Source organism: Mobula birostris, chromosome 28 (genome assembly GCF_030028105.1).
Source record: "Mobula birostris isolate sMobBir1 chromosome 28, sMobBir1.hap1, whole genome shotgun sequence".
Taxonomy (NCBI): Eukaryota; Metazoa; Chordata; class Chondrichthyes; order Myliobatiformes; family Myliobatidae; genus Mobula; species Mobula birostris.
The window spans coordinates 32,493,688-32,517,347 of NC_092397.1; the positions used below are offsets into that span (position 1 = coordinate 32,493,688).

General features: G+C 42.0%; 1 long non-coding RNA gene across 1 annotated transcript in view; it reads right to left on the bottom strand.

The window, feature by feature from the left end:
* Nucleotides 1-282: 282 nt before the first annotated feature.
* Nucleotides 283-23,660, bottom strand: part of LOC140189075 (uncharacterized) — a 31,202-nt gene continuing 7,824 nt past the window's right edge. Inside the window, exons 2-3 of the long non-coding RNA XR_011883443.1 lie at nt 4,315-4,470; nt 283-1,307 (exon numbers count right to left, since the gene is read on the bottom strand). This is a non-coding gene — a long non-coding RNA (uncharacterized lncRNA). The remainder of the gene's footprint in view (nt 1,308-4,314; nt 4,471-23,660) is intronic.

Below are 23,660 nucleotides of genomic sequence, written 5' to 3' on the forward strand. Positions count from 1 at the left end.
TTTCCGAATGCTGCTCCATTGTCTCACTTATCTCTCTCATTAGCATCAATCTTCTGATAACTTGGTCTTTCTTCACACATATAATCCGGATGGAGTTACAAATGCAGATAACTCTCTACTTCTATCCGTCAAAAGAATACATGAATAAACTTTTAACAAATCAATCTTTGTAAGGAATTTGGCTTGTCCAACTTTATCCACACAATCATCTATCCTAGGGATTGGATATGCTTCAGTTTTTGTCACAGCATTCACCTTCCTGTAATCCTTACAAAACCTAATACTATTGTCTGGCTTGGGCACCATAACAAACGGTGAACTCCAATTCGAATTAGAATGTCTCATCATATCATTTTCTAGCATATACCCAATTTCTTGTTCAGCAAGTTCACATTATTCCCTGTTCATTCGATACGGATGTTGTTTTCTGGGTTTTGCGTCTCTAACATCTACATCATGTGTAGCTACAGTGGTTCTTCTAGGAACGTCTGGAAATAAAATCTCTATATTTAAAAATTAACTGTTTCATCTGCTCTCTCTGCTCTGGCTGTAAATGAGCTAATTGTTCATCAATATTTTCTAGAATTTTTGAATTTTGTAACCTGGCTGAAATAATGTTGGGTTTAAAATGAGTTTCAGATGAATCATCCATTAAGGTTTTATCAAGATCAGACTCATTATTGACCACGACAGTCATAGTAGCAGCTTCTCTCTCATAATACGGTATTATCATATTTATATGACAGCTGTGTTGTCTTTCTATGATCTGGGGTTTTTACCATGTAATCCACATCATTCACCTTAGATTTAATCTCATAAAGACCACGAAATTTAGCTTGTAATGAGTTTGTTTGCACCGGGAAAAGAACCAACACCTTATCTCCAGGCTTAAATAACCTCATCCTAGCTTCCCTATCATACCAAGTCTTCATCTTCTCTTGAGCCAATTTTAAATTTTCCTTTGCCAAGCTATAAGCTTTATATAACCTTTCTTTAAATTTTAAAACATAATCTAGCAAATTAGTGTGTATTTCTTTATTAATCCACTATCCCTTCAACAAAGCCAAAGGTCCTCGAACTCTATGCCCAAACACAAGTTCAAAAGCACTAAAACCTAATGATTCCTCTACTGACTCTCGTACTGCAAAAAGTAGTAAATGTATACCTTCATCCCAGTCCTTTTCATTTTCCACACAATATGTTCTAATCATAGTTTTTCATGTAGAATGAAATCTCTCCAGGGCTCCTTGCGATTCTGGATGATAGGCTGATGAAATAATCTGTTGCGCTTCCAGTTTATAAACTATCTGCTGAAACAAACCAGACATAAAATTACTACCTTGATCCGATTGTATTTCCTTAGGCAACCCAAAATAAGTAAAGAATTTTTTAAGAGCCTTTGTCACAGTTTTGGCTGTTATATTCCTAAGAGGTAATGCATCTGGAAACCTAGATGCTGTGCACATAATAGTCAACAAATATTGATGTCCAGTTTTAGTCTTTGGCAAAGGACCTACACAGTCTACAATGATTTTTCAGAACGGCTCACCAAATGCTGGAATTGGATGTACTGGGGCCACTGGAGTAACTTGATTAGGTTTACCCACAATTTGACACGTATGAGACGTTCTACAAAATGTCGCCACATCTTTTCTTAAACTAGGCCAATAAAAATGTTTAGAAACCTTGTTCATAGTTTTCTTTACACCTAAATGACCACCCAAAGGAATACTATGAGCCATAATTAAAATCTCATTTCGATAAATTTTAGGAACTACTACCTGATGATTAACTTTCCATTCCTCACTAGCAGGAATTGTAGGTGATCTCTACTTTCTCATTAATACTCCCTTTTCAAAATAATATCCTACTGGCACTTTTTCAATTTCACTATCTGGAAGAGCTTGTTCTTTTAATTTGCCTATCTCAGGATTTCTACCCTGCTCTGCTATCATCTCCTTCCACAATAAAGACAAATCTTCAAGGTGAGACTTACTACCAAAATCCTGATCAAATAATGTGGGTAAGAAAGTTTCTGATACATCCTCAAAATTCGAATCTTGAATTGAACAGTTGTGGGTAATAACCTCATCCTGTATATCGGTCTTTTTAGCCTTAGCTCTTGTTACGACACAGGAAGAATCTGTTAGAATCCCTCTGTCGTTCCTCAGAATTTGGATTTACTGTCAAATGCACTTCAGGAAAAACCTGTCCACCTGCTAAGTCGTTCTCTAACAAAAGAGAAACATCATTCACAGGTAAACTGGATTACAGTCCAACTTTAACAACCCCTGTAACTAATCCTGACCTTAAATTTATTCTATGTAAATGTACTGGCATAAGGGAACTCCCAACTCCTCTTATATAATTTACCTCACCAATGTCAGACTCATCACTAAACTTTAGCGCACTGTCTAATATTAGTGATTAAGCAGCTCCAGTATCTCTAAGTATTCTTATTGGTACTGAATTGGATCCTTCTTTCAAGGATACAAACCCTTCTGTTATAAAAACTTCATATCCCTTCTTAACTTGGTCAGACTCTGACACATCTTCATTAGTATTTTCTAAATCCTGTGAATTTACAGATGTTTCAATATGCTGCACACAAGCATCTGGGATGGCTTATTTCTCTTTCTTTTAATCGAGAGCAGTTAGCTACTACATGTCCAGGTTTCTCACAATAATTACAAATAATACCAAAATGTTTTTCTTTCACATATCTCCCTTCATCCTTACTTTTCTCACTAACTTCAGATTTAATTTCTGGTTTACCTTGCCTCTCTGTGCTATTTTTCCTTTTAAAAATTCTACCTGGAGAAAATTTATTCTTATGAATTAAAGCATACTCATCAGCTAATTTAGCAGTCTCCTGCAATGCAGAAGTGTCTCTTTCATTTAAGTATGTTCTCCCTTCAACAGGAATGCTTCTTTTAAATTCCTCCAGTAAAATCAACTCTTTTAATTTATTATACTCCCCATTCACATTTTTAGAGGAAACCCATCTCTCAAAACGCACAGATTTCTCATAGGCAAATTCCACATAAGTTTTTTTTCCACAGATTTCTTCAAATGTCTGAATCTTTCTCTATATGCTTCCGGAACCAACTCATATGCCTTTAATATTAGCTGTTTAACAATATCATAATCCAGTGCTTCATCAGCATTTAAAGCTGTATAAACTTGTTGTGCCTTGCCTTTAATTACACTTTGTAATATCACTGGCCATTGCTCTTTCGGCCACCCTAAACTCAGAGCACAATTTCGAAATGCTGGAAATATTTGTCCACTTCAGCTTCATTAAATGGAGGAGCCAAAATAACCTCACGACTAGCAATAAACTGTTTATTAGAACCAGAAGACTAATTTCCTCTCCTTAATTTCTCCATCTCTAACTCAAATTTCCTCTGGTTTTCACCTTCTCTTTCCTTACCTTCCCTTAGTTTACTTTCCGCTCTTTCTTTGAATTCCCTTAATTTATTTGCCTTTCTTTCAGCAAATTCCCTTTTTTTATTAGCCTCTCTTTCGCCATTTCTGCTTTAAATCTTTCAAACTTTATCTGTTCAAGATGTAACTGCATTTCCAGATTACTCATTGGAAACCTACCTAACACCTCATCATCAAACGTTTTCATACAGATATAATGCTCAGTGAATTTTCTTTGTATTAAAGCCTTTGTGGTATTCTTCGTAATTCCCTTAATATCCAACTTCCTAGAAATCTTCAATACAACAGGTTTTCTCACATTCTCTAAAAACACCGGGTCAGGTGTGACCATAAAATCATCAACATTCATTGCTGCCGAATACCGCTCACACACCAATGAAACTAAAAAAAAACAAGGGGTATTTCCCTTTTCCAAATCAGAATGGCAATTACCAGCACTTAAACTCAAAAATTTGGAACAAGATCCTGGACAAGCCCCCACAAATTACGTTACGTAACCGGCAACAATGAATATCAATCGAGACAGGTTATATACAAACAACCAAACATTTATTAAACCCGGATAAACAATAAAAAAACAAACAAACACCTTAACTGGAAGTTAACCACTATGCGGATGTTCAACAATTCGTCACTCAGTACTGATTCTTAAAGCGATAAATGTGAAAACAGTTCTTAAAGCAGTAAATTCAAACACAGTTCTTCGAATGGTAAATTTTAAAGTCCAAGAGATTTATACAGTCAATTAGGAGAGACTATGAAGTAACGAATTCCTCGAAGACACGGCGTCACTGCCCTCCCAGCTGGATCCTGCCTTTTCCACAGGATTCACGGCGACGGAAATAAAACGATTTTAAAGGCACTGACCTTCCTCCGTAGAATAATCTTGCACAACTTTCCTGCCACTTTTAGCAGAGCTATCTCATGCAGGTGACTTCTTCTTGAATGAATTCAGTAATGGTCAATCCTTTCCAAACCTGTCGAACGTTTCCTTCAGGGTCCCGTCTTCACTCTCCAATGTTACTGAAAAGATACATTAGCAAATCTAGCAGTGTTTGTCAAACTGCTGGCTCAGACTTCTCTAAACAATGTAATCTCTAATGAAGAAAAATCTCTTTATCCCTTTGACTTACTGCCCGATGAAAAGACACTGGTTGTAGCAGAAAAACTGAAACTAATTATCTATTTTTGAGCACTCCTCGCTATATATATATGAACAATTCTCTATGAACTATGAAAACTATCACTTAATTAATGAAGAAAAGGAAGAATAAAAACAGACAATCAAACCAGTTAACAATCTGTCCGCTGTGTATACTCAGTATACCAAACAGACTTTGAAAAAGTCATTCATCAGTCAAATCAAGCAGTTCACATCTTCTTTCAATAGCTCATCAATCAAAGGATATCTTCAACATATCAGAAATCTTCAAAGCCCGTTTTCTTTCAGAAAATTATTCAGCAGACTAATACCATTCAGACCTCGGCCACCTCCAAAATAGAATTAACATAGTCCAATGCCGCATTGGGGTTCCAAAAAAACACGTGGAGTCGAATCTTTGCAAATAATTTTAATCGGGCTGGATAGCGAAGTGATGGGAATAATCCCTTATCATGGGCTATCTTCATAGCTGGAAGGAATTTGAACTGCTGTTCCATAAATTCCCGTGGATAGTCTTGAAAAAAACGAATCTCGGAACCCATAAATTTAAAAACTCTGTGTTTCCTTGTATATGTTATGATTTGGTCTTCAACTTTGAAATGAAGAAAACCTACCAAAACTGACTTTGCTTTATCCGGATCTTGAGATTTTGAAGTGAGAATTCTATGCACTCTTTCAATATCGGGAGGCTGAGGTAGAATATCCGGAAACAGAGATTGAAACAAATTAGCAAAATAGCCCAATAAACTCCCACTCTCAGATCCTTCCTCCAGTCCAAAAATTGGAATGTTATTCCAATGAGACCTTGCTTCCAAATCGATAATCTTGCGTTGAGCCCGTTCCAAGTGGGCTGAAATATCCGTTATCTGACGCTTTGACTCTTTAAGCTCAGTATTCAAGGAAATGATATTCTCCTCTAAGAACTGAAAGCTCTGTCGAAATGACTTCTTCTCAGAAGTGTTATTGTCTATTTTACTCTCGAGAGCCATCACCGCATGTTCTAAACTCTTATCCCAGACAGGCATATCTTCTGATTTTTCTTTCGAAGTTTTTCCCTTTCTGTTGCTGGATTCAGAAAGCTGCCTTCTACATCTTAAAGATTGTGACATAATGACAACTAACCCCTCTAATATCTGACAAATAAAAGTTAAAAATTCAAACTGTAAACTGGGGAAAAGGAGAAATTAAAAGCAGCCACAGAATTTATGTGTTAGCCTATTGAGCTGCAGGCTGAGGTCCCAGAAGAGATCCCTGCAGAACACCACTAATTACAGATCTCCAGCCCGAAAAAGGCTCTTCAAACACTACTCTCTTAATTTTACCAGGAGGGACTTCATTAAATGCTTTAGTAAAATCCATGTAGATTGATATCCTCTGCTCTACCATCACCAATCTCTTTCATCACTTTGCCAGAAAACTCAAGTTGTGAAGATGGGACCTGCCCCAAATGTCGACATGATGGCTCTCCCTAATTAGGCCCTTGCTTCTAAGAGCTCATATATCCTATCATGAAGAAGTTTCTCCACCAATTTCCATCTGCAGGTCTGAAGTTCTCCAGATTTCCCCTTGTTCCCTTCTTACATGCAGGTATAACATTCACGACTCACCCGTCCTCTGGGTCCTCATCTCTGCTAAGTGTGGATATGAAGCTACTGATCAAGACCCCAGCAATCTCGTCTAATGTTAATACTCATTAGGAGACCCAATACTTTCTCCTTATTGACGTCCAAACTCCCTGACGTGTTTATGCATGCAGCACTGTCTCCCACTCCACACCTTTTCACTTTGGTAAATACAGAAGGAAAGTACTTATTATGTACTTCACTCGCAGCTATCTACAGCTATCTTTAAAGTTGGGTAGTTGTGTTCTCTGCCACCTAACTGCAAACCCACTGAAAGGGCAGTCAGGCGAATAGACTTATTATCCAACACCAGGTAGTAGAACAATTCCATTAGTTTGATTGCACCCTTCCTGTTCCTGAGTTCCACTCAATGGACTGAGTCTGAACCCTCAACTGTGTCTCTGCTGTGCGTACCTGTGATAATTTCCCTGATTAGTAGTCCAACTCACATCTCTTCTACCTCCTTCTCTATATTTTCAAAAACTTCAAAAGTCTGGAAAGTTAATCACGCATCCCTGCCCATCTCTCAACCAAGTCTCTGTAATGGCCACAACATTGTAGTTCCACATACTGATACATGTTCTATGTAAATCACCTTCCGTCATAGTACTCCTTACATTCAAATACACTCCATTCAAACATTCAAATACACTCCATTTAAACTATATCTCTCATCATACCTGTTAATTTGATTTTGCCTGGCCATGCTTTCACTGATATCTACCTTCATGTCCAATCCTTCACTTACTGACCTGGTGCTCCGATTCCCAGCCCCCTGCTAAACTAGTTTAAACCCTCACTAGTAGCATATTAGTTCCCTTCCAGTTCAGGTGAAACCTGTCCCTCTTCTACAGGTCATCCCTTGCCCAGAAAAAAGGTTCTAATAATCCAAGCTGGAAACCCTGCCTCCTGCACCATCTCCTCAAGTCACTCATTTATTTATGTGTTATGCTATTCCCACCTACACAAGCCCATGTTACCAGGAGTAATCGTGAAATTATTACCTTGGAGGTCCTTCTCTTCACCCTATTTCCTAACTCTATAAACTCAGTCAGTAGAACCTCTTCCCCTTTTTTGACAATGACATGGTGCCAATATGTATCACGGCCTCTGGCTGTTCATCCTTCCCCTGCAGCCGCTCTGATACACCTGGACCCTAGCACCCGGGAGGCAACACAGCATCGTGGAGTCTCTTTTGTCGCCACAGTATCTCCTGTTTGTACTCCTAACTAATAAGTCCCCAATCACTAATGCATTGCCTAACTTTATCCTTCCCTGCCACAGGGAAACCACCATTGTTTCTTTATCTCGCTTCGAACTTAAAGGAATTTGTAGAATCAGGTACGGGCAAAAGTTTCCAAAAAATGTTAGTGGACTCAAGCTGACTGCCTGAGAACCTCGCTTAAAAACTGCTACACCCTTGACATTGAAGATCACGGAGATCAGGCCCACAGACCCGGTGTTGGATGGTGCAAATAGAAGGAGACCACACCGGTTTCTTACAGAGACCAAAGGCGAGCTGGTGGCGCGTTTATTGGCTGTAAGATACTGTCCCTTGTGTACATGGGAGACAGGAGGAAAGAGGGGGTATGAGACAGGGGAGTTACCGTAGACAGGGTCAGGGCCATAGCCATGAGAGTTATTTCCTTCTGAGACCAAGCGCAACTTCATGGTCCAGGGCTGAATTAGAGTCTCACCTTCCCTGTGATGATTCGGAAGAAATATGACATACTATTAGACCAATACGAGATGAATGAATGAAAAAGGATCTGCTGCTTTCCCAACATATTTGACAAATAAACTTTTCTCAGGATTCCGGCCCGGTGTAGGTATCAAATATAACCGAAGTCTCGATGCCAACAGGCATCAATCCTGATGAGGGTGGCAGAGTTTGTCATCAAAACATTGGTTGTAATCGGCACCGGTTACACGGCTGGAAGCCCACTATGAATAAATATTCTAATAGTACTCGCCTTGTGTGATTTTCCTTTCCTTTGAGCAGAGGAAGGTAAGATTGATGTTTGAGATTTTAAAAAGTGGTGAAGGTCATAGGTGGATTAATAATAGGAAGTTTTTAATTGAAATCTGATGTTTCACATCCATGCAGAAGTGAGGCAATGCAGACGGCGTGTCTAAACAAGGCCAGGGGATGCATTGCAAATGGTGGAATGTGAAGAAACACAGAGGGCCAGAGTGACTCTGGAAAGCATGAGGACAGATCTCCAAAGGTAGGGGTTGAGTTTGATTGGTCAGTTAACAGATGGATGGAGAGTTGCCTTTGTTTGGTGATGGAACTCTGAAAAGCATTTAGACAAATCTCCATTGATAGGGGCTCAGTTCAGCTGGTCATTTCAAGTCTGCGTGGGGACTTGCCTTTGTTCATTGCAGGTACTGAATGCCAGAGAAGGTGGCTCTGCTGGGACTATAGAAGCACAAGTTGGGCCACACATGAAGCGCTGTATACAGTCCTGGTTATTACACCACAGGGATATACAGACAGACCAACATTAAAATTAGGAGGAAGAATCCCCATTCTGCTGCACTAGCGCACTTCTCCATTCAATATTAGACAAGAATTCATTGGAACCCCAACTCCATATCCCCGTATACCCACGGTAAACATTCACCACTTTGTTTGTCAAATACCCACCAACCGCTGTCCGAAAGGTATTCAGTTCTACGCTCATATCTCCCTTAAGGGAGAAATAAAAGTTGCAAAGCCACAGGAATCATTAAGAAATCACTCTAACAGCACGTACCACGGGGCTTAATGACAACATTTATTGCACTGCTGTGAGACGAGCACTATGTGATGAATGATTAGCCTCACAATCTGCCTCCTAAAGATCTTGCACCTTATGGTTTACCTTTCTCTGCAGATGTTATACTTTACTCTGCATTGGATTGTTTGTTTGACCCAGTATGCTAATACGCCAACAAGTCGGGTGGCCTGTCCACATCTGACATTCTGTAACATTCAAGGGATAATTTTGAGTTAGGAAGTTGCTGAGCCTTTAGGAACACAAGGTCATAATATAGTTAATCTTGAAGTACTTTGGGGAAACGTATCAGTAAAAAACAAAGCCATGAAATTGAATTTCAGGAAGTCAAGGTTTGTGCTGACGTGGCAAAGACCTCGGAAGGTTCACTGGAAGGAACTGCTTGACATTGAGTCAGTTGAGGGACAATGGCATCGAGTCACTGCAGGAAATCTCCATGGCCAAGGTCAGGAGAAGCAATAAATCAATAGATAAACTATATGGATGAATAAATATATGTTCAAAAATGAAGAAAAGGCAGCTGTATAAAGAATACAGAAACAGAAAGTAATAAATTTTACCATTGGGGATATTAAAATATGCGAGCTACAGCCATGTGGGAAATTCGGATTGCCAATGGCAGGTTGAGAAGGATATTGCTGATAATGCCAAGACTGATCCCGAAAATTTTGTTAATACTGAAGTCATGAAAGAAACTGTAAGGAGGTACTTAGGTGCATTCAGTATAACAGTGACCTGTGAAGTTATGCTGTGGAAGACAGAGAGGATATTCCTAACTCTTACTTTTCCAAAGTGTTCACCTGTAGAGTCATCAACATGCTAGTAAGTGTAGCAAGAATTAAAGTTGCTTAAAGTGACTCCGATCTTAGAAAATGAGGTCCTGTCTCAGCTGAAAAGGCTGAAAGTTTATAAATCTCAGTGTCAGACAACATATATCCCAGGGTACTTAAAAAATGTCTGTGATTAAAAATACAGGTACCTAACAAGTATTTTTCAAAATTCTGTGAAGATTGGTGAAATCCGTAAAGACATGAAATGGACTAACATTTTCCCAGAATATAAGAAGGGTGACCGCACTGACCCTGGTAATTATGCTCCAGTAAGCTTAAGGTGTGACGTAGGTAAGAACAGGATACACTAATAAAGAACAAGTTTGAAAAGCGGCTGATAAGAACTGGCATGTTAAGAGAAAGCCAGCATGGGTTCAGAAAGGATAAGCACATCTTGCTAATACGCTGCAGTTCTATGAAGAGGCAACTAAAATTTATTATAACAATAGAGAGGTTGATATCATTTATTTGGACTTCCAGAAGGTTCTTGACACAGTACTCCAGAAGAGGTTAATAATCAAATTACAGGAGGTACGGATTCAGGTATGGGATGCGAATGTGAGCAGAATTGGCTCAGAAACAGAAAACAGAGAGTTATGGTGAGAGGATTGTATTCATCCTAGAAGATGTTAAAAGAGGGGTTCCACAAGAACCATTCTTAGGGGCGCTGCTGTGTTTAATTAACATTAATGATTTGGATAAGCACAGAACAAATTTGTTTGCAGATGACACAAAATTAGAGTGTTGGACTGATAACATTCAGGCACAGAATCAATTCAGCTGGATCTAAACACAATCTGGATGTGGGCAGATAAATGGCAGATGAAGTTCAATGTAAGTAGTATTACATACAGGAAGTAGAATTACTGGATATAAATATACAATGGGGGTCCTCAGTCAGAAAGTGCATTGTATGAGAAAGATTTTGGCGTTCTGGAAGACATCACTATCAACATCTAGACAATTCATTGAAGCAATTCGGAAGGCTATTAGAATGTTGGGCTATATAATATGCTCAGAGGAGTTCTTGCGACATTCTCCTTAAGCTGTGTGATGCACTTGTGAGGATACACATTAAGCCTTGTGTACAATTTTGATTCCCATATTTTGTGAGGGATGTGAAAGCTCTGGAGAGAGTTCAGAGAAGGGCGACTAGACTCATTGCAGGATGTGAACTATGCAGAAAAACTGAGCATTACATATGTTCAGCCCACTTTGACATAAAATGAGAAAAGATGCAATAAAAGTGTTCAGAATCATTTTGCGTGGAGGTAAGTTGGATGCCAGCTACTACTTCAAAATTAATGCTTCAACAAGGAAATAGGGCCACATGTGGAGACTGGTTAAAGGGAGATTTCAGACTAAAATCATGAAGACGTTCTGTACAAAGTGATTTGACAGATACAGAATAAAACCCACACTCTCACACTGTATCATAGACTGACCGGTAGAGAATCAACCCTACACTTACACAAGGCGCCAGAAACTGACCAGCAGAGATTGACTCTTACACCCTCACTCTGTAGCAGAGACTAGGAGACAGACACAGGAGCAACATCTCAATCCTGCACCCTACTTTCTGGCTGTCTGCCTAATTGCCTGTCTGTCAGTCGATCTCCCTCTCTCTCAGCTAACGTGTTATCTCACATTTGCCTTTTTTTCTCCTTTACCTATTCATCTCCCTGTTTGGAGTACTTTTCTTTATTATTCAACCAGTTTGCCCATTCCTTTGCAGATTGAAATATTTCTTCTCAATTTCTTTTGACATTTGACAGATTTGAGATGCCCATTAAAGACTGTGACTTCAGCAATATCACACACAAAATGCTGGAGGAGCTCAGCAGAATTTCTTGTGTTGACTTGGATTTCCAACATCTGCATATTTTCTCTTGATTGTATGTTAGCAATTGCTCATTTGACCATTTCCATCCTAATCACGGTCTCACTATTGTATCTTTGTTCGAATCTGTGGTTGTGGGTTTTGAATTGAATTGACTTTATAACTTACATCCTTCATTTACACGAGGAGTAAAAATCTCTACGTTACGTCTCCATCTAAATGTGCAATTTATAGTAAGCATAGAGCATAGAATAGTACAGCACAGTACAAGCCATTCGGCCCACAATGTCGTGCCGACCCTCAAAGCTTGCCTTCCATTCAACTCCTCACCTTAAATTCCTCCATATTCCTGTCCAGTGTGTACAACAGGACATTTGATATAGCATAGAAATACAATAGTACAATTGTCTCTCTCTCTCGGTGTGTGCGTGTGTGCGTGTGTGTGTGAGAGAGAGAGTGAGAGAGAGAGATCGAGAGAGATCGATCAGGAAGAAGCTGAAGTACTAAACAACATTTACAAAATGGGAAACTAGGGACGGAAGTGGAGATCGGTCTGTGTCGCTGGTGTCCGTTCAGAAATCAGTAATTAGCCAACAAAAAGACGAAATATGTAAATGTCGCTGCTTCGTGACAAAACTCAGTCTTTGTAATTAAATCAACCGGCCTATTTTCACCAGAGACTCTGCTGAGGTGATGCCAAAGAATTTTCATGTATTTGTCTCCAATCGCCCGAATATTTACAATAGAGACAAAGGTACTGAATGGAAGTGTTTGTTCAAGCAACTGTGACTGAGCAAGTCAGTGAGGTGTATAACCGTATCTCGGGAGACAGATCCTCTGTATAAATCGGGACCGCTTTGAATGCATCAGCTGTCTGCCGGATCTGTGAACACAGGAGCAACAGAAATCACAGATTCTCACTGAAATGGTGTATCCAGTCATCTGGCGGATAGAAGACGTTTACTATCCTTTTATTTCAGCCTTTGGAATTCCCGGTAAGCCGCAGTGTCAGCTGCCGTGGGCGGATGTTGAAGTTTAATTCCAATGTTGTGATTGCTTCTGCCGCCGGTTTTTAAACTCTCACATTCCAGTCCCGGTATTCCGCTTTTCAGGAATAGAGTGGAAACACCGGGACGACAGATGCTGGAATGTGGATCTAGAAACAAACCGCTGCAGGAATTTAGCGAATCCGCCGACATCGGTGGAACTGAGCTTGTCAGACAGTGTTCTTCCAGCAGTTTGTGATCAGTAATGGGATGTTCCGTCTCTGTGCGTTTGGTCTTGCAGCAGTTGCACTGCATTTGCAAATATTGTGTTAATAGAGCCCGCGGAGATTATACTAATTGATCGTCTACATTTGCATGTGAGCGGATTTCTGAGTTAGGAGCAAGACTCAAACAAATAATTGGTAGTAACAATTTAGCAAATGTGTGGACTTTCGTGTTGTAGATCGAATCTATTGTCGATTTTAAATAAATGTCTGCGGTATGACTGAATGTAAACAGCTGATGGAAAACAGACTGAACTCATTGCAGAGTCAATTAACAAAGCCGGCCTAGTGCTTCAGAGTGAAACGTTTTCCATCTGACAGACATCTGACTACGGCACCGAGTTTGCTGCTGGACTTTGAATTCCTCTCCCCTGCTTCCCTGTGATGGAATCAACGGGAGGCGTCATGTCTGTTTGTGAGGTTGTGTAATTTATTTTACTGTGTAAACTCCTTCTCTGTCTCCACCAAACTGCTGCATTGGCTTCTGCTCAGTGTTTTCTCAACTTGCTGTTCCCTGTCTCTCTTCCAGCGAACTTGGTGGCGATTGTGATCCTGTCCCGGGGAAAGTGCGGTCTCTCCAAATGTGTCACTCGCTACCTGGTGGGAATGGCAGCGGCCGATCTCCTGGTCGTTATCTCCGATCCGCTGATGAAGTGGACTGCTGCGATTTATTTTCCCCGATCATTCCTGCGAATCACTCCTGTGTGCAGACTCGGTGAATGGTTGATTTTCGCGAGCACTGCGGCCTCAGTCTGGCTGACTGTCGCTTTCACCGTCGATCGATTTGTGGCTATTTGCTGTGAGAAGCTGAAAACAAAATATTGCACCGAGAGAACAGCGGCTGTGGTTATCGGGACAGTGAGTGTGCTGGCCTGTTTGGAGACTGTCCCCTGCGGCTTTGTATCCTGGCCTGCAGAAATAATTAACGGTGTTCCCTGGGATTGTGTTATGACACTGAGCTTCACAAACTCTCCCTCATGGTCGGCATTTGAGGTGTTTCACCGCATTTTAGTCCCTTGTGTCCCATTCTTTCTGATGTTGCTGTTCAATATTCTGACTGTCAGGCGGATTCCAGCGGCCAGTCGAGCCCGCAGGAGGCTCCGGGGACAAAAGAGTGGAGAGAATGACAAGGACCGGGAGATGGAGAACCGACGCAAATCCATCGTTTTGCTCTTCAGCATAACCGGTAGTTTCATATTGTTGTGGGGAACACAGGTGGCATTTTCAATCTATCAACGGATTTCAATGAGTTTTGTTTATTGTCACGGATCCCCGTCACATCACAGAACACACAGCGGAAATGCTGCAGGTTCTCAGTTCCTGCACCAACACGTGTATTTACTCCGTGACTCAGAGCAAATTCCGAGAGGAACTGAAGAATGCGCTGAAATACCCACTGAATCGGATTTTGAAACTGATGAAACGTTAGAAATAAATGCTGTAAAGTTTTGCAATTCAGCTGCCGTCATGCTCCCAATTCTATCCACCCACTTGTAGGTGAATGGAAACAATGTGATGAACAGAGTTACAAATCAAACACCAGAAAATCTGCAGATGCTCGAAATACAAAACAACTCACACAAAATCACATCCTGATGAAAGGTCTCGACCCGAAACGTCGACTGTTTACTATTTTCCTCACACAGGATTCTGAAGAAACTCAGCAGGCCAGGCAGCATTTATGGAAAAGAGTAAATTGTCGACTTTTCCTGCCGAGACCGTTCATCAGAATCCTGTTAACTGTTTAATCTTTTCCATTTTGTGTGTGTTGCTTTGGAGTTACAAAACAACTGTTTATAGCTGAGCCCGACGGCATCACTGACCTCACCATCCCAGAGAAACCCCTTTTGCGCCTCACCTCTCGCCCTGTTAAATTGGAGCTTGAGGAGAACCTGTTTTTCCTGCTTCCCGGTTCTGACAAAACTGCCTGATCTTGGAGTTTATTTTCGTCTCTATCAACCACTCCTGCTCCCGTCAAAACCCGTCCTTTCCTTCACCTTCCTTTTCTCCTCCATCTCTACCTGTTGGTTCTCCCTCTCACTGCCAACTTGAACTATCCTCCTGTAGGAGAATGCTCCTGTTTTACAATTGAAGACAGAGAACCGATCCATTCACTTGTCTCTCTGTGAGAGATGGAGAGACAGAGAAAGTGAGCACGAGGTTGAGGGCGCGAAGGAGAGAGCGAGTGAGACATCGCGAGGAAAGGGCGCGCGGGAGAGCACGTGAGGTAGAGGGTGCGACGGAGAGGGTGCCATGGAGATGACGCTAGAGTGAGCGTGATGGAGAGAGCCTGAGGGAGAGCGTGCGGGCGATATTGAGCTCGAGGGAGAGCGACAGAAGGGGACATCGCAAGGGGGAGAGCGCACGAGGGAGTTGGCGGGAGGCAGAGGGCGCAAAGGAGAGCACGTGAGGGAGAGCGCGCGAGGGAGAGGACACAAGAAAGATGTCGCGAGAGTGAGCACGAGGGAATGGGCGTGTGGGAGAGACAGAGAATAGAATGAGAGAGGGAGCGAGATAGTAAAGCGACAGAGACATCGTGAGGGAGAGGGAGAGGGAGGAAGGGAGGAAGGAAGGAAAGAAGCAAGGAAACCGGCTCTGTGACATTGCCGGATCAGCTGTGGTTCCACTCTTTCACAGAGATCGGCTTGTTTCGTGGATAAGTATTGTTTCGAATTATGTATAGCTATACTGTAGACATCAGTTTTCTTTTTGTTCTCTATCAAAATCGTACGAGTTCTAACAAATTCTGTGGTTTCAACACATGTCCAGTCTCCTTTGTTTGCGAATGCATAAGTAAATTGCCTGAGCTGAACCAAAGAAGAATACAATGAATGAATTTTCAAACAATGTTCATTACAAACAGAAAGCACAAAAGTACACGGGGATGGAAAGATATGAATCACATGCAGTGAACACTATAGCTGGGGCACAGACAGGAGTATGTGTGTAAATGAGTGAGATTGCAGGATGATGCATTACCCCAATCATGCCATGGCCAAGGATGTCTCTGAGAAAGTAAGGGCCATTTTGAAAGGGCAGGAGGAACAGCCAGAGGTCATGTTCCTTATTAGAACTAACAACAGACAGACAAGGTCCTGCAAAAAGAATTTAAGGAGTAGGGCATAAAGTTAGGAAATAGTAACTCTTGGGTGGTGATTTCAGGATTATTTCAGGTGCCACATGCTTGCGAGGTAAGATATGGTACGTTGGTACACTTAAATTTCTGGCTAACAATTTGGTGCAGGAGGGAGGGCATCAGGAACACAGATCATTGGGCTTTCTTCCTGGATAACTGGGGCTGGTGTAACAGGGATTGGTTACAGTGAAGGGGAAGTAATATTCTCACAGGGAAGCTTGCTGTAGCCACCCTGACAATTTTTATCATGAGGCATGTGGAGGGGGTTTTGGGATCCAGACCTACCGGTCCGTAAGTAGCATTGAGCGGATGGGGTATTATTTGTTTGATGTGTTCAGGAAGGTTTCCAGAAACCGTATGTAGACGGTCCACCAGGAAGGGAGACATACCTGATATATCGAGAAATTAACCTAGCAAGACGATTGGAGTTTAATTGGGAAAGTTCTATGAATCTTGATTCTGGAGGGTTTCAGATGATTATTGATAAGAATATGTGTGGACCTGCAGGTCGATGATTATAAATTTGTGGAAGAATTGGGCAGGTGTCATAGAGAGTTGTCTGGGAGCTGATGCTACTGGTTGTTACTGGATGGAGCTGATGTCAGCTGATGTCTGATACCGTGAGAGTCACATACAGCCCTGCCGGTCAGAATTTAGTAGTTCCCTGTTCCTATGAGGAGGATAGAGAAGGACAAGGATGGTCAGGAACTTAGGGTGATGAGAAATATTGTATTTGTTTAAAAACGTAAGAGGAGTCATAAGAGGAAGATGAAATTAGACAGGGTCTTGGAGGAACGTACATAAAGCAAGAAACAAGTCACACAGCATATCAGGAGAGTGAAGAGTTATCAAGAAATGTCCTCATTCAGGAGGATCACTGAGAATCCCGATGCATCTTATGCATACACAGAAAAACAACAGTATAGTGGGGAGAGGACAGGACCACCCGAGGACAAAGGTGGGAGTTTATACCCCGAAACAGAGTTAGCATGTGAGGTAGAAAATGAATACTGGTGATCACTAAGGGAAAGGACAAGGAGGAAAGTGTGATGAGAAAGGCTATATGGTGATATTCTCCAGCGTGTTGATACTAAAGAGGAAGTGCTGTTTGGTCTCAAATAATTTTGATGGGTAAGTCCTTTGGGGGAATTTCGTACATTGGGAGACCCAGACCACATGCAGTTAAATGTGATGTTTAAACTGCTGGCACCGTACTGCAACAACAAAGATCGCAACAACATCTGTTTAACAACCGTTAAACACTAGGACAACCACAGCATTTCAAGGACATAGAGCTGTACAACCGTGATAATGGACTTCAATTCATGGACAGTATCTATCCCCCCAATCCCACTGGACATCTTTCAGGATGTAACAGAGAGTTGAAAAAGAGAACATTGAATGATGTGTGCTTCAATTTCCAAAGATTTTTGAGATGCCAGCAGCAGAAAGAGGAACAGAAATGTAGGCAGGTTCTGGAAAGTAGTGAAAACAACAGAGTAGTGTCTGACTGTAATTTCCCCAACATTTGCTCAGATTGTCTTATCAGAGAGGCCTCGAGGAGTGGAATTTGTTGGCATCGTGGAAATATTTCCCAGCATTTACAGCCTATACTATGTCAGTTTGTGCAGATTTAGCATGTGATCTAAAACTTTGACAATGTTCTCTGGAAAACACAGGGGCTTATATTGATGATCTGGTTGTAGGGAATGACACGTGGGAAGAGCATATTGCAACGGTAGAAAAACTGTTTGAAAGATTGTCCAAGGCTAATCTTACTGCGAACCTCGCTAAAAGTGAGTTTGGTCATGCTACAGTTATATATCTGGGTTATGCAGTAGGCCAAGGCCAACTGGCTGCTGTACAGGACAAGGTTCAAGCTATTGCTGAGGTTCCCGTTCCAACTGGCAAGAAAGCTTTGAGAATGTTTTTAGTAATGGTTGAGTATTATCGTAAGTTTTGCAAGAACGTTGCTGACACCATTCTCCCCCTAACGAAATTACTTGGGAAGAGTGAAAGATTTGTATGGAATGATCCTTGCCAAGAGGAATTTGAACATCTGAAAGCCATCCTGTGTTATCATCCTCTGCTCAAAGCACCTGATTTTTCAAAACCATTCTCTATAGCAACAGACACTAGTGACGAAGCTGCTGGGGCAGTATTGTTACAGAAAGGTGTGGATGACGTTGAACACCCAGTAGCTTATTTCTCAAAGAAATTTAATGTGCATTAGGAAAATTATTCCACTGTTGAAAAGGAATTGCTAGCACTTATTCTGGCATTTTGAAGACTATGTTTGTCCTGCTCAGAGACCACTTGTGGTTTACACGGATCACAATCCGTTGGTGTTTCGAACTAAGATGAAGGATAGGAATAGAAGGTTATTAAATTGGACTCTGATATTGCAAGAATATGACCAGACAACGAAACATGTGAAAGGTACTGACAACATTATAGCTGATAGTTTATCTAGATGTTAAGTTAGAAATTCTACACGTTTTTGCTCTATTATCTGTTGATTATACATGTTTCAAACTTTATAATTTTCAGTTAAAGTAAAATTTTGCCTGCGTGTGTGTGAGTGAGTGAGTGAGTGAGTGAGTGAGTGAGTGAGAGAGGGAGAGAGAGAGAGAGAGAGAGAGAGAGAGTGAGTTGTGGAACAAAGACACCTTGTTAAAAAGAGAGAGAGAAAGAAAGAGAGAGAGAGAGAGTCAAGGACTGCTCACAGTTTGTTTATACTTTCTACAAGGATACTAGCAGCATCCATGTTCTTACAGAGAGAGAAGGGAGGAGCTGCTTTATGGACAGTTGGTATTCAGCGTGGTGAGATAAATAGAAGGTCAGCTGTTAGACCTACAGACACATAGTTTTGGACACTGAATGAGCTTTGTTGTGCCCACAGAAAAGTTGGGTTTTGGTGGATTGATCAGGCGGATCGATCAGTGGCTCTAGCAGTGCAAAAAGGGTGTGACCGGTGGGGAGTTATTCGTGTGCCACCCTTGCTGGGTTGACAATTGCACCACAGAAGAACGGTCTGAGTTTGTTGTGGTCACAGTCGGTGACTTCTAAAGGATTTCCGAGGACAACAGGAAGATTGACGGCGTCAGCTCACCTGAAGACTCAGACTTCTCCCTCTCTCTCGCTCCGTCACTACTCAACTCAATACCACAAACTGAACTGAACTTTACTCTCATCGGAAGACTATCTATTTACCCCTAGACTTGATGAAGCTTGTTTTTCATATATTTCCACATATACATATAAGCACTGCTAACCTGTTTGATTTATCTGCACTTATATTACTGAATTACTTAGTAACTAATATATACCATTAGTTATTTGCAATACTGGATTCCAAAGTGCTTTCCATTTCTGCTGGTTCTTTAACCCGTGACAATAGATATATTGTATGTGCAGAGTAAGTAATTTCATATATTCCTTTCCATTCTAAAATTAAAGGACATAATTTCATGGTGAAATTTGCTGACATGGATTAACAATCTTTTGACTGACTGGAAACAGACCAAGGGAGTTTCTTCTCTTCTCTGTGGCAGACATTTACTCTTGGGCCAGTGAAGGGATCGGAGTTTTGAAACAGCTGCTCACAATCCACATGTCACCTGGCCAAGTTAACTACATTTAGACACTCCAAGTTCACAGACAGCAGGGAGCTGGGAATAGAATTTAAGAACAGATCGATGGGGAGATACTGAGCAATTATGCAATAGGTTAGTTTAGGCATACCTGGAGGACTGTGTTTGTGAAACAAATTTGCATCCCCTGTTCACTCACCTGTCGATCTGTTAACTTCCTGAATCCAGCCCGGCAGGGGTATCGTCGTCATCTCCTAACAATTCACCTTCATTCCATGTCTTTTCATTATCATTTCCCTGGTCAGTGATGCCATCTCTCCCTGACCGGCTTACCTTTGGCAAAAGTACATTCACCGGGAAGCACAGGAAAGACACTCCAGTGGTGGCGCTCATCTCACGCACAATGGACAATAATGGTGTTTCTTAGCGTCAATCACACCAGGCACAGGACTTCTCTGAAGGAATTCCTCACATCTGTCCCTTGGGCTCAAACATCTTCAACTGTATCCTCAATGACTTTTCTTTCACTGCAAGATTTGAAGAGTGTTATCACAAACACGAGAAAATCTTGAGATGCTGGAAATCCAATTTAAACACACACAAACTGTTGGAAGAACTCAGCAAGTCAGGCAGCATCTGTGGATCAGACGCCATCTGTGTAAAGTTACTATTGCAAATGGAGCAGATCGCTCGGCTGTTTTTTTTAAATGCAAAGTGATGTGTGTTTTCAGCATTGTCAGTTTTGGTTTCCAAGTTCATTGTCTCCAGCATGTTCTTCAATTTTTGACACAATCTGATTGAAACATATAAGATTATTAAGGTATTGGACATGCTGGAGGCAGGAAGCATGTTTCTGCTGATGGGTGAGTCCAGAACCAGAGGCCACAGTTTAAGAATAAGGGGAAGGCTATTTAGAATGGAGTTGAGGAAAAATTTTTTCACCCAGAGCATTGTGGATATGTGGAATGCTCTGCCCCAGAAGGCAGTGGAGGCCATGTCTCTGAATGCTTTCAATAAAGAGATGGATAGAGCTCTTAAAGATAGCGGAATCAAAGGTTATGGGGATAAGGCAGAAACTGGATACTGATTGATGATCAGCCATGATCACAGTGAATGGCAGTGCTGGCTCGAAGGGCTGAAGGGCCTACTCCTGCACCTATTGTCTATTGTCTAACCCAAACGGCACCAGCCTGTCACACTTCCCAAACCCCACACACCACCAGCACAGTTTGTGGCTGGACTTGTACTGACCAGGACTTCGTCCCTCTCCTTCCAAAAACATCTAATAATAAAGCCCTGCACTCCGGCCGCTCAAATCTACAACACTGAGCCTTGGCAATTCTACTTCATGCTAATCCAGGTTGTTTAACAGAACTACTGTCACAGCAATTCCGACACGCATTCGTAATGTGAATTCTGTCTGCGGAAAACACCTGTTGATCGTATCTGATCCCAGGGCCTCTATATTCAATAATGCTGAACTAACAGAATTATTTTCTGCCATTCTGATGGCAGTTTTTCAACTGATAAACCTTGTCTCTCCAGGGATTCGGTGTAGCCTGCCGAACGTTCCCAGAGTTTCTTAGTCTTCCCGTTCAAATTAAATAAATTCGTAGAATCAAGCAAGCAGAGGGCAAAAGTCACAAAGAGCGTCAGTGGATTCGGTCTGATTGTCTGAGAATTTTGCTTATAAACTGCTGCACCCTGACACAAGATCTTGGATGGCAGACCCACAGGCCATGGAGTGGATCATGAGAATAGAAAGAAACTGCACCAGTTTCCTTCTGAAGACCATTGGGCACTAGATGCCGTCCCTTCTGATCATGGAATACAGAAAGAAACTTCGAACTACAGTACAGGACAAGACGGTTTGACCCACAATGTCGTGTGGAACCAGCTGAAAACTATATCAATAAATCTCCATGAAGTGATCGCTCTGACCCACACAATGTCATTATCCCAGGCTGCAGATTGTGAGCATCCTCCACCCTCTAAGCAAAAAACTTAACCCTCATATCTCCTCTGAATCTACACCCTCTCACCTCCAATGCATGCCCTCTGTTACTGGAGATTTCTATCCTGGGAAAAAGAAACTCCATCTCTGCTTGATCTGCGCTTCACATAATCTTACAAACCTCTATCAGATCTGCCCTCAGCCTCCACCGATCCAAAGAAAATACCCCAACTTTGTCAAGCCTCTCATAATAGCCTGTCCCCTAAACCAGGCAGAAACCAGGTAAACCTCTTCTGCACCCTCTACACTACCTCAACATTATTCCTATATCTGGGCGAGCATAACTGAATGTAATGCTTCAGATGCGGCATAACCAGGGTCTTTTTAAATTACCTCGTGACATTTGAATTCAAGGCCTCAAATAATAAAACAAGCAGTCTATAAGCATTGTTAACCACATGATCAACCTGTGTAGCCACTTTGAAGGAGCTATAAACGTGGGCTCCAAGATCTTGCCATAAACTGATTACTGTCTCCTTGCATTTCTCCAACCATTTATTTGGGCTGAACTCCATCTGACATTTCTCTGCCCATATCTGCAACTGATCGAAATCACACAGAAGCCGTAGCACAGATCCCTGCAGAATACTGCTGACCACAGACCTCGAGCTCCAGCAGGCGAGCTTGTTGTCCTTCTTGGATGCGAGGAAGGGGAAGAAACGGCAGTTTGAGGCGTGAATCCGGTGGAGAATGAAGTGTAGGAGAGGTCCATGGCAGACGGTGGAGAGTCCCGGAGTGGTGGCAGAGAGGGACAGGGCCCGTAGGTATCTCCGCATGGCAGCGAGCGTGGCGCGGAGAATCCTGCGGGAGCAGCGGAATGAGCAGTGGTCAATGAAACGGAGGTACCTGGGATCCTCGCTGGGCCCGAACTGGGAGGCCTGGAACCGGAGCTGGAATCCCTGCGATAACAGATTGCGGCGGAGACATGCTCCCAGGAAGGAGGCGTGGCTGTGGTAGCAGGTCTGAGTCAGGATGTGGTCGAAGAGTCGGAGAGAGGCAGAGATCACAGAGGGGGAGCAGTGAGGGAGGGTCTCACTGAACTCCCGTCGAAGAGAGGATTTAAACTTCTTCAGGGTAGGCATACCTTGAAGAGACTTTGCAGCGGAGTAGCAAATCGTAAAGACAAAATAATCTGCAGATGCTGTTGTCAAAGGAACACTCACAATGCGCTGGAGGAACTCGGCAGCACCGGATGCAATAGATGACCCCAACAGATTCACAAGAAAAATATTGCCTCACCTGGAAGGACTGTTTGGGGTCCTGAATAGTGGCAAGAGAGGAGATGTTGGGACAGGTGTAGCACTTACGCTTACAGGGATAAGTGCCGGGTGGAAGATCCGTGGGGATGGACGTGCGGATAAGTGAGTCTCGGAGGGATCGATCCCTGCGGAAGGAGGAGAGGGGTGGAGAGGGAAAGATGTGCTTATTTTCTTAGTGCTTAGCCTGTTCCTAATATTGTACTGCAGGGGTCGAGACATTTTCCTCTCTGCTACAATCATATGAGAGATGTAAAGGATGAGAGAAGAATAAGCCATTCAAGGACCTTTGAGAAACAGAATGAGATCATGCGAATGAAAATAGTGTAACACCAGACAACAGATGACAGCTGCTGAAAATGAACGACTTGAATACTGAATTCAGCCGACCCAGTCCTTCACACGCATATTGTAGTGTTTGAGTCACACCAATTGAGGGCACGGATCCCATCAAGTCCAAGTCAGTACTCTGGAGGGATATCCATTCCCCCTCCAGACAGCTTGCAGGCCATATCCTTCAACTGCCAATGCTATTTCCATTTGAAATCACATCTACTTCCAACAACCTAAAACATCAGATACCTGGACTTGCCTCTTGCTGTATCAAAAAGTTCTTCATTCACATCCTTTATTGGTTGCCCAAAACCTCAAATCCATCTCGTCTAATTCAGAAGTAAATTTATTTGCCTTACCTAATGGCTTGATATTAG